General features: G+C 35.8%; 1 long non-coding RNA gene and 1 pseudogene across 1 annotated transcript; both read right to left on the bottom strand.

The window, feature by feature from the left end:
• Positions 1–3,898: 3,898 nt before the first annotated feature.
• LOC137708458 (uncharacterized) lies at positions 3,899–8,769 on the bottom strand. The gene is made up of 9 exons (XR_011064792.1): positions 8,540–8,769; positions 8,242–8,312; positions 7,801–8,024; positions 7,663–7,703; positions 7,390–7,483; positions 6,996–7,062; positions 6,827–6,916; positions 5,906–5,964; positions 3,899–4,514 (listed from the first exon to the last, which is right to left on the bottom strand). It is a non-coding gene; the product is annotated as an uncharacterized lncRNA (long non-coding RNA).
• LOC137709575 (5S ribosomal RNA) lies at positions 4,998–5,117 on the bottom strand (annotated as a pseudogene).
• Positions 8,770–12,782: the final 4,013 nt, after the last annotated feature.

Raw genomic sequence — 12,782 nt, 5'->3', positions numbered from 1 at the left:
ACAATTAAAATTCTAATACCATAAAACTTACTGTCGCCTATTTGTTTGCCCTCAGCAAAGGAGATGATGAGAAAAAGGCAGAGCATGAGAACCAAATTAAGGGATTTGTTAGATATAACCAGAGCCATTTTTGCTTTATTATGTGATTGTATATTAGTCTTAGAAAAATAAGTGTGCTTAGTGTGTTGGGTGATGATTTGATGAGAGTGTAAAGCCATATTTATAGGTCGAGATGGTATGCCTAGTTAGAAGCCGGCTTGTCCAACGTCCATTTTCTAGTGTATTTGCTTTGGTTTCCCAGAGTAATTATATTTTTGTTTAATCAGTTTTTGTGATCGTGAACAACATGTGTGTTTCAGGAATATTGCGCATTGGGCAGGCTTAGCTGCCTCTGTATAATTTGCTATGTCCTGCTCGCCCATTTGTCTCATTTTCTTGTTGTTTGCTAAAAATCTTTAGGGTGTGATATCCACACACCTTATTTTACTTCTCACACATTTTTTTAATTTTCGACCGTCAGATCTAAGGAATTGAAGAAAATCAACGGATATAAATTAATAAGGGGTGTGTGTGAAGTAATTTAGGATGTGTGGATAGCACACCCCAAATCTTTTAGTCTCCTAATATCTTTCTTTCTGAAATGACCTAAACAAGATTTAGGCTTATTTTTAGTTACACCTTCTGGAACTCGATTTTAATCTCACTCTGACTCAAAAGTCATCACTTTATTTCGTGACACTTAAAGTTCACTTCACTTTGCGCCCCCGCCCCCGCCCCCCGAAACTTGATTTTGATCCCATTTTGCTCCCAGAAACTTGAAAGTCATCTCTATAAAACTCAAAATTCGCTCCACATTGTCTTAAATCTGTTAATTTCTTACGTGGGGTTTGATTTAGGTGCGCCAAGCTAATCAATTTCTTTTTTATTTTTTCATCTCTTCAATTTCTTTCTTTTAAACTTATATACTCTGATTGTTAAATGTTAACACATAATGGAGATTTATGACTAAATTTATTGCACATATAGCATAGTCTTAATAGGCATTTGGTCCCACGTATGTTTTAAGAGGTGACTTACAAGTTTTTGAGAGAAGAGAGAGTCCACTGACCGAATTTAAGTCTCAAAGATTAAAATGGAGACTTTTAAGTTAAAGTAAGCAAAATAGAATCAAAATAGGGTTACAGGAACATAGCTAAAATAAGCCAAGAAGTCATCGAGCATTGGTGTATATTATCACTGTGATATTTTATGACAATGATGGTTTTTTTTTCTACATAATATTGCATGATTGACAAGTAATATCACGGTGGCACCCCTGTGCTACCTAACTTGGTATCCTACAACTATATTACCCATTATTCTCTTTTCTTTTACATGAAAAAGTGGTATCTTAATTTAAAGAATATTGTTCAAACAGGATCGTTGCATGCATTTTTTAGATGATTGTAATAGCATTCACATGATACTGATTATCATTGTTTACATGTGACAACACCTAATTTGTTCCTAAGTTTAATACTTTTTCATCCTATTGCACCGCTTGACGGAATAAAGGATGCAAGATCAAATTCATTCTATTTCATTTTTAGAAACTTATAGTGAGATATTGGAAGCAATTAAAATTAATGTTTTATATAAACTTAGGGGTGGTTTGTGAGTGAATGGTACGAGGGAACGTAGAGCAGATATGGACCGGGTGGGTAAACGGATACAGGAACCGCGGGTCGGGACGGGTAATCAAGGTTCGGGGCGGGTAAGGGCCGGTTCCTAATTTTGTAAAAACAGAACAGGACGGAGCGGGGTGGGCCTTTGAAGTTTGTGGTTTGGGCCGGTTCCAAAAGCATAGGAACCGCGGGTACCCGGACTGGCCCGTTTGTTATTACAACAGATGGATGAGATTTAAGATATCATATCTCCATCCAATCTCAACCATTAGTTTCAACCCTAGCCAATTCCCACCTCCTGAGTTCCAGAATTCACCCTCAGTGTCTCTCAAACTCTCAGACTCTCCCTCCCTCATCCCTCCTTGTCCCTCCCCTCGACTCCAACTCAGACTCTCACTCACAGTGCTCACCGCCGTCGGGACCAACACAAGACAACACCACCTCCGCCGTCACGACCACCATCACCCCATCGAGCTCCAACTCTCAGACTCTCACAACGCTATTGTGAACAAAACAACGACACCACCTCTGCTGTCGCGACCACCATCAACCCATCACCACCGTTGAGGACACTGCTACCACCAGTGGTCCAATACCACTACCAACCATCATCCCTTTAAAATTTAGGTAATTTTGAATTAGGTTTTATTATTAATCAACCCATCACCACCGTTGAGGACACTGCTACCATCAGGGGTCCAATACCACTACCAACCATCATCCCTCTAGGTAATTGAGTTAGGTTTTATTATTAATGTGAAATTGTGAAGATCTGGGATTCTGGGGTAGGGATTTTAGGGGTTTTAGGTTAGAATTTGTAGATTGATGATTGAATCCTGTTGCCACCATTTACGATTTTCTTTAAATTTTTAGAGTGGTGATTGATATGTTGCCACCATTTACGATTCTTCTCTTTGCATCTACCAATTTTTTTCCACTGTAATACTGATAACAAAGTTTGGGTTCTTTTTTGGCTTTGCATATTAAGCGTTGCCTAATAGTTTAAGAAATTACTTCTGTATTTGGTTTATTACCAATTGTCCTTGAAGTTCAGATTGGTTGGATTGGTTCTACATACAATTGATTATTCTCAGCACATAGGAATCTCATATATGCATATATTTAGTATTCACATGAATGCCTACCAAATCTCACTTTGCTTTGAAATATTGTTTTGATTATCTGTATATAAATACACAAGTGAGATTTGGGAGTTCACTAGAGAGAAGTATATAGGAGAGAGTTAATGCAATTTTTTATTTCTATAATTAAATGAAAATGTCTACTTGTACCCAATGTTACAGCCGTTTTTGCAGATTGAAAAAGGAAATCCCACCGTAATACTGCCTTAAATTGAGTACCTAGAATGATGGTTCTAGAAACAAGAAGGCACAGAAGTTTGCAGTTGCAATCTGTGCAAATCTGTGTAGTTTGCAATCAGTTTGCAATATGTGCAGTTTTGCAGTTTTGCAATCTGTGCAGTTTTAGTTTTGTAGTTTTGCAATCTGTGCAGTTTTGCAATTTTGCAATCTGTGCAGTTTTACGAATTGTGCAAATTTATGCAGTTTGCAATGCAAATTTTATTATTATTTTTTTTCAAAAAAACAAAAGGAACTCGTGGACCCAGCCCGAACCGGCCTGTTTCAACCAGGCCGGGTAAAGTCTGGTTCCTATATTAGAAATTGTAATCCCCAGCCCGCCCCGACCCGCTTTCTTTAAACCCAGGTCCGGTCTAGTCCCTTCAAAATTAGGCTCGGCCCAGCCCGTGCCCACCTTTAGATGTGGTGTGTGCCATCTCCAATGCCCGAACTTGTAAATGTGATTTAATTTGGCTTTTTTTTGACAAATTGTAATTTATATTTAATTGAGTATGCAATTGTTCTTGTAATTATCATACAAGATCTCGTCTCAATTAGTTTTATTAGTCCAGCCTTCTAGGATTAAACTAGAAAATATGTCTGTGTGTTGCTGCGGAACACTCTGTTTCAGGTGTAATCGAACGAATGAAACACATTTAAGTTGAATAAATTCAACACAATTATGAACAAACTAAGGGATACATGAGTGAATGAGGTCGATAAGATAAGCAATTTATGCCACCTTGTGCCAAAGAGTTTATGCTAGTATGCCCTCTTATGTTTAAGGAGCAATTGAAAGAAAATAGTTCATGAACATCGCGCTTCTGCTGGCAGAGTTAGACTTATATCAAGATCACTACAGGTTCTGGGAAAGGATTGCCAAAAGAATGCATGCATAACTTCTCCTATAGTAAATTTGTTCACCTGAGTCACAATCCCCTTGCAAGGATTGTAAAACTCAAAGTTTACTGTCCAAAACAAAATAATTTGTACCATTTACATGCTTGTGCAACATATGCCTTACACTGGAAAAACATCACAAATTGAATACAAATTTGTAAATCATGGACGGATTTTGTTTTACATTTTTTTAATCAAATCAAGTGGCAGTGTAGCACGTAAAATTACAAACTTGAAACAACCAGAGAGAGCAGAAATTAAGATGTAGAGATATCCTCAAACTTGCAATATACTGTATGGAAGCTAACCATAGAGGTTTGTGAAGCAAACTACGGCATGAGTTGCAGTCAATTGAACACAAACATAGTAGTTTAACTAAAAAATGCATGATGAAATGGATTCATAGTTTTCATGCATGACACAACCCTATATTATTCCATAAGTCAACTTAATATCATTCCACAAAGTGAAATTATAATGCTTACTTGTTGCAGAAAGGGCAATGCCACAATGAAGGCATATGGCTAAACTTAGTAACCTGTAGCATTCATTGCACTTTGTAGTCGATATGTTTTTGCCTATCTGATGGCATCTGCTAACACAAAAAAGGCCACAAAAGGGATGCCAAGTCTACTTTGATTCTTATATCAAGCGATAAATAGAACAGATAGATGATGTTTTCCATATCAAAAGCATAATAAGAACTCTAAAGGACACAACACAGTAACTTATTAATTCAAAAGATTAAATGAACTATAAATGGACCAATGGTTAATCAAACAAATTCAATACAACTGAATCACATTCTAATTTTAAGCTAAGCACTATATTATGAAGAAAAGTGCCCATATTGCTGTGAATGTAAAAAAAAAAATGATTTAGCACTATCCATTGCTAATTTTGCTAAACGAAACACCCAAAATCTATTCATTTCAAGTAAGTAAAAATCCAAAACTGGGAGATGGAGATATCAAACATTGAAAAGTGATTAAATTGCCATCTTAACAATCGATTTAACCTATATACAACTCTTCTTCTACTTCTTCAAAGCCTTTTCCCACCAAGTGGGGTCGGCTAGATGCAACACGAGGACTTCCCAGGAGGTCACCCATCCTAGTACTACTCTTGCCCAAACTCGGTTAACATTGGAGTTTGGATGGGATCCGATGCATGTGAGTTGGTACGAGTTACATCCTAAAAATTCGATGTAAGATAGGAGTGCCGGTTGTCGGCTACCTGACGCCCTCCCCCTTCTCCTTTATCCGGTCTTGGGACCGGCAATGTAAGATAAACTTACACAGGCGGAGTTTTAACCTATATACACCTACAAGTATCAAAGTTGATCTTAGATGAAAATAAAGCTCCTGATAAGATAACTGATTCCTGGTGTGAGTCTATCACTTCTACCTTTTATGGCAATGATTACTTAAAGTTCTCATGCATACCAGATCTCAATAGACTCAACAACACATGGAGGTAAGGACCAATCCAGTAATCTTAAGAAAAGGGGATCCCTGAACCCTCAAAACCCACACACATCTTTTGGCAAGATAAGTCATATTGCCAAGGCACAAAAGAAAAAATAATAATAATGTATTGACACATTTAAAAAGAAATTCCGAACCTTTTGTTCAATGCAAGAAGGTCTGGGAGTATTGAAAAAAAATGTCTATATTAAGAAGTATTCAATTTTTTCTTTACTATGCTCAATTATGTGGATGTGCATTGTACTGCTATAATGATGACAATTATTTGTCAAATGCAAGTGGATTTCTACCATTTTATCAGAAAATGTTAATATCAAAGGAAAGAAAGCTTGTATGGAATAACAATCGTTTAAAATTAATGACCATATTAAGAACAGAAAAGTTTCAGCAAATAATTGAATGTAATACAATAGACATAGATGACAGGATTGAGTAATTAGGAATTCTATCATTCAAGTGAAAAAGAAAACATACATTATAGTTGAAACAACTCTACCTTTACTTGGAGCCTTAACTTCAAGTAATCCATTATCGCACCAAGCATGGCAGCTTTAACTGTTTGCACAAAACGGAATCACATAGAATACAGATGATGAGTTTCCGCACAAAGTAACTAAAACGACGTAATACCTAGGATCCAATGAGGCCAAATTTTGCTTGCTATATATGGATATGCATCCTATCAAAAACATCCACTTGTAGATCATAATGTGTCATCAATATCATAGTTTCAAGTAATCAGTCTACTACATGGAGGAAAAAGACAAAAAAGGGAAGTAGAAAAGTAGAAGACATAATGGGCATCTGGCATGAATAGTAAGTTTCTGAAAAAATTGCTAAACCATCTTACAATTTCAATCATTAAACGTTATACTATAACCCAAGACAAAGATTAAATTATACAGTTTGTTTACAAATCAAAACAAAGTGCTGCTATAATCCACAACCGCTATGAATCATAAGATGGTAAATGAGAGAGAGAGAGAGAGAGAGAGAGAGAGAGAGATAGAGAATTCGAGAAGCACTTGCTAACATTACCAAAAAATTGAAAATGGTGGTTTCATATGAAGATAAGGCGCCTAATACGAAATCAGGGCACAAAAACTATAATTAAAGATTTAATTATGGTAAAAAACTAATTCATTGATTAATTAAGACAAATGACTGAAAACGTGAACTTTTCAATTGTTATCAGTATTACATGGACTAAAAGAACAGGAGAAGTAAGATTTCATGTAGAAGATCGCTTGTATAAACTAAATCCAGTAAATCAGAGAAAAATGTAATACAACAGTACAGACTGGAAAAGAGAGTACAAAATCCAGTCTACTGCTTAAGCATGACTCTAGGTAAGATTCTTTTCCCTTCCGTTAAAGTTTGAACAGACCAACATATCACATTAAGGAAAACAAATCACCTTCTCAGCCTTGGCAGCAGCTTGTGCAGATTTTCCGTACATTTCTTCTCTAACAGCAAGTTGACCCTTCAATTTCTTATCTTTCAAGCCCTGAAAACACAAAATCCAAGATGCAGTGACAAATAAACATGTTTAAGTTTCATGAAAACTCAAAGTTACTAGGCCATACCTCCAAATTTGCTTCTGCTCCTCTAAGAAGCTTCTTCACTCTTATCTAACTCATCAGAAATCTTCTCCTGAAATTAAGGTACTGCCCATTTTATTTTCTCATTCCCTTTTAAAGAAAATTATGTGCACATAAGAGCCTAAAGTTCGGCTCTCACGTTGGTGAGTTAAACAGTGCCTTAACAGTGCAATGTACAAACGGTGAGAGCTTAATCCAGAGCTATCATAACCAAAATATCAATACTCGAAAATCTCCACCTAACAAAACATCTAAAAATCATATTTTCAATGAGGTTGAGTAGAATCATGACTGCAAGCAGATCTTGTGGGACTGTTACAAAAAATATAAACCAGTTGATTTCCGTAATAAAATAATATCAGTTGATTTTCAGCTGTACCTGTTCCATTGCAGGCACAGTGTCAATAGTGCCACCATCTTGTTTCACACCCATTTAGCTTACAGCAGTTTCGAATCCTTCAAACGCAAAATGCCTTGAAATTTGATGAGTAATACAATTCAACGACATTCAAATTTTATTTTTCCAAAGAAAAAAAAGATAAACTGGTCCACATAAATCTTTTGGCTTGAAAATCCGCACCCACAAACCAACCCAATTCAAATGGTGAATTTGTTATAAATGAACACTACGATTTGAGGATCGATCACATACCAGCTTAACAGCCACCTCCTCCCCACTGTGTACATTTACACCTAACACAAGAAGAGCAATTTCATTACAAAACACATTAAATTAACACAATGAATAATTTTCTAAGGAAAAAAGGATATCAAGCACTGATTACCAAACCTAAATAGAGTTCTCCGAAAGACCCACTCCCAATCTTCCTCCCCAACTTAAACTTCCTAGCAATCACATGCTCCATGATGCAACAATGTCGACCCACAGACTCAAACTGGCTTTATTTCACAACAATTGGTGCAAAATTCTTCCTTCCCAATCAAATCCAGCTGCACGGCATGCTCAACGGGCGAAAATATGCATATGCCCTTTTGATTCATCCACTCTGAAACCTGTAACCTATAACACATTATTACGAAAGTAGGGGAATTTCCAATTACTTATGATACAAACAAACACATTAACTAACAAAAATCCTAATTCCCTCTTTCACTCACTTTCTTTAACTAAAATTTAATTACTTTGATGCTTCTTTCAATTTGCTTTCATTTTCTGAGCAACCAAACAGAGGATAACACAAATTGCAAGGTAAGAAAGAAAGATGGAAACCTCGAGGGCTTGGGAGAAGCGTTTCCGCTTTCGGAGGTCGTGAATGATGCGCTGAAGCTCGGTGACTCGGACTTTGTTGAATTTGGGGCCAAAAAAAAAAAGTCAATATTCCATGGTTTGTCATTTGTCAACTTATACAATTCAAAGTAGCACATCTCTAATTCAACATATCCAATTCATATCAGCACATATCAAAATTTCAGTTCAATAAACCACAAAATAGATTTAGAACACTATAAAACCCTCTTAGTAGCAGAACATAAACATCAAAATCCAACAGAAAGACAAAGTAGCATACCAGTTCTCTATCTTGTATGCAGTTTTCAGGTGGATCTTCCTAACTCGTCCCAAAAAACCGTGTATATAGTTCACATGCATCCAAAAATTAGAAAGAACCAAGGAATACATAAGGAACCAAGAAATGGGAAAAAAAATCAACCAACAGAGGAATGAGAAGCAAACACCAGAAAATTTTGAAGAAGCACAGAAATGAGCACAGTGAAACCCAAAAATTCGAATGATAGTTCAAGCAAATGGAAAAGAAAACAATAAAGAATTATTTTCAAACAGTGCATAACCTGTTGAATCAGGGAGGCAGATTGTCTGCCCTTATGTTTGGATGATCTTTCCAACCCCTTTTATTTATGTAGTCACGCTTAAGTCATGTCAATATTTTATAGTCTTATTATTTATTATCTTAATATTTCTATAAAAAAATTCAATATAAAATGTTAACCTAATTTAATCGTGACCGTACAAAATAAAAAAGGATAGGAAAAGCACCCAAACAGGAGGACAGATAATCTGCCTCCTTGAATCAGAGGGAAAAACTGAAAACCCATAACTTGCCATACACCCCTCTGTCACTCTCTCCTCACTAACCCTGCGCACTAACCCATTAATTAACCCCAAAAAATGTACACAGCCATGCTTTCTCCTCTCTGTGTCTATCTCTATCTCCCTATCCATCTCTCTATAAAATCGGAAACCCCCCAAAACACGACCTAACATACTAAACTATTAGAAAATCTAAGGCACCATTAATCTGAAATTCGAATTGAAACACTGTTCATTTCTACCGTGCCAATTTCAAACCTTTCTTTAAACTAAAGTAATTGGTTAGTCGAAAGATGATGACAATCTCATCAAGTGATTGCTGGATAAAATAAAGGGATTGGACATGAAGATTACTTGAGGAGGAAGGACTTTCTAGTCCAGGAAAAGTGTGTAAGGTCACCTATTTCATAGGTCCTTCACACTCAAGGGAGGACATCTTTTGTAACGCAAAATATCCATATTGCATTTGAGTGAGCAAAGGAAGCCGTTTTGCACTTTGTTCAAATCCGATGTGTGCGACCCTAACAAGGCTCTCTTGGTTGTGTACCTGGGTCTTATTCTTGGAAAGTCTTCATCTTTTCCCTAGTTGATTATTGCTGGCAATCTTGCGCAAGGGTTTTTCTTCTTTGAGGATTTTCCCTTGTAAAGCTAATTTTTATATGTTTGGTATTTTTCTATTTTGCTTTGTTTTTTATCATTTCTTTGCACAAAACGGGATTAAAATTGACGTTCAATCTTTTAGTTTGAGTTCTTAGTTTTACTTTACATTTTCAGAACTCTTAGCCCATGAATTGAACAAAATTTACAATTACTGTGACGATGATGGTGATTCTGTAGCCAACAGAAGATATTGCAAAAGTGGCTGAGACCGATCACAGGGAATCTGCCTAAATGTCAGTTTAGCGATGTATTGTATTCAGATTTATTTAGACTTTTGCAACAAAAAAAATTATGTGATAGACTTTTGTAGATTTCTTAGAGTTTAATTGACTAGTAGAAACTACATGAAATTTACTATTTTTTTTAAATATACTTCTACAGATCTTTCAGTTTGGTAATCTAATTGTAAACAGTTTTCATACACTCACATACCTAGATCGAGTCAATTATGTCACTCGATTTTGATACCTAGTTTATAACTAAATTAGGTTGTATAAAGCTTAATGAGGTAGTGATTTTTAAATTATACAAGAATTTCACATCGAAGAATTGACACATTTACATATGACTTGTATAATGAATGGTCTTCGTTTCCTTGTGATAGCTGCTAAGGTTTTTTTTTCCCATAGTTTTTCTTTTTCCCTTAGAGATTCATGCATGAAGGATCTCATAAACTAAACACAATCATTCCTCTCTTCTACTTAACCAAACAATAATTCGTGCGCAAAGCAGCTCATGTAACCACAAACAATAACCTATTGATGACTGCCTCAGAATCTAAGACCTACGAAGAACGCTTGCACAAGCCAACATGGTAGCTCACACGAATTACAATATATCAAAACAATTACATAAGGCTTGGTAAATATTCAAAAGAGAAGTGGATATTTAAACAAAGAACACAAAAGTTTATTTGAAAAGGGGCTCATTGCAGGCCATGGTATAATTTTGTGGATCAATGTTGCATGAGACAATTACCAGCGGTCTTACATTTTTTTGGTATTCTCATAGTTTATTTGATAGTATGCCTAAAAAAATAAGAAAGTAAATTATATAACTTGGGGACACTGATAAAGTTGCATGAGTGATCACCATCAATTTTGCATGATTAAACTTCAGTCTGTGACTCGGTTAAATATAATTAACATAATATTCATCATCTCCATCTTTTATGTGATAGCATCCTAGCTATATATAGGTTAGGTTAAACAGAAACATATGCGTACTCCAATGAATGTGTACTAGTCCATTAGAAACGGAGATCAAGCTCAAAAAATTAAAAATGCCAAACACTATACTATCAGAAATGATCAGAAAAAATACAATCGCAAAACTAAACGTATTCTAATGGATCATAAAACGTACTAGTTCATTCGAATTAGAATAACTTATAAAATAATTCATTACTATATAGTTAAAATAGTCAATTTATTTTGGTCCAGCCGCCTAATTTCATTTCCATATATCCAATGGCGTGGCGTATTTAAACTAATTCAATTCCTAATTTTACTTTCTTTGTAGTAAATAATAAACACAACAAATTGAAATACCGAAGCCGTTCTCTTATTGATGGTTTTCATTTTATCTCCACAATCTTTGTACAATTTACATAAATGATTCCATCCGAGTTAACTCAATAATTGAGTTGTCCGTTTCAACTATCTGTTTCCATGACGCTCGTCAACGGAGTAACTCCCGAGTCCCGATCAACTCTCTTAACTTTTTTCCGCCGGAAAATTTCCAATCTCCGGTTGCCTTAGCCCTGACCCCAACAGTTCAAGTACATGACTTTTTGGATAGACTCGTCCGCGTGGTTCCGTCTCTCCTCGCAATTCCCCAACACTCCGGAGAAATCCGACCCAACTGCGCCGGATAACGGTCGGAGATCCGATGATGCGTCGCCGCCAGCGAAAGACGATCGCCCCCGGTTTAGCTGAAAGGATTTTAGGCCGGATTTCCACTTATGTCCATGGTCGACAGGGCCTTGCACCACCGCCACGCTCGCCGCCATCCACACTCGACTCAGTTGATTCATCGTACAAAGTTGTACCTGTTAACTTGAAAATTGAAGGTGAGATGATCGTTTTGTTTGTTGATGTGTGTTTTTGAGAGGTTGGTTTAAGTGTTGTACTGAGGAGACAAAGGCGGTTACTTATAGGCACAGGTGGGAAGTGATACTGCGTTTCGTGAAACCGGTGGTTTATGGGTGAGTGGGAAGTGGTTTTGGGAGATAAGTGGTGACTTTAGTTAGGCGTGGTGGCCCATTTGTTTTGGCGTTTTCTCTTTTGCTTTGGAGGTATCAATGATTCCCAAAATTTAATAATTGATTGTGTCCACACTTCACATTGTGATTTTATCCTCAGTTTCTCGCCGATTTTGATTTGTGATGTGATGTTAATATTCTTTTTTATTTTTGCAAATTGATGTTAATTATGTCATTCGGTTTAGGAGATTATTTATTGTTGATTGTGAGCTTAATTTTCAGAATCTCTACTACATGTGTTTCGGTAACGTACAAACTTCGTAATTGGAATTGTTATATTCTTAATTATTATTTTAAAATTATATTTATAAAAAATTATTTAATTAGAAGATAATTTAATCATTCGTGCATATCAATTGATCAATTGTTTGAATAACAAATAATGTTCTCATGATGAGTCATATATTTGTTGATATATATGAATTGCTACATGTTCTATTAAGTGACTAATCATTGACAAATATAATTTTTAAATAGTGATTTTGAAAATTAACATCCAATTATAAAGTTGATCTGGTAAATATACGTTAATTATAAATGGGGGATAAGTAGGTCATCTCCCTCTTGCAGAAGAACACAAGCATTATCTTTTCAAAATGAATAGTACTTCTGTTTTTACATGTAGTTTTATTAAACAAACTTCATAATTAAAACTGTTCATACTTGATCATGACAATATTTTGCGAGTCAAATCAATTACGTGTGGGTTATAGACGATTGTGAGGAGTACAAATAATTGAGTTACTATCACAGACACGAAGCATGGTGATTAGAAGATTGG

The sequence above is a fragment of the Pyrus communis genome, chromosome 11 (assembly GCF_963583255.1).
Source record: "Pyrus communis chromosome 11, drPyrComm1.1, whole genome shotgun sequence".
In the NCBI taxonomy this organism is placed as follows: domain Eukaryota; kingdom Viridiplantae; phylum Streptophyta; class Magnoliopsida; order Rosales; family Rosaceae; genus Pyrus; species Pyrus communis.
This window is presented reverse-complemented; position numbering and strand designations above follow the sequence as displayed.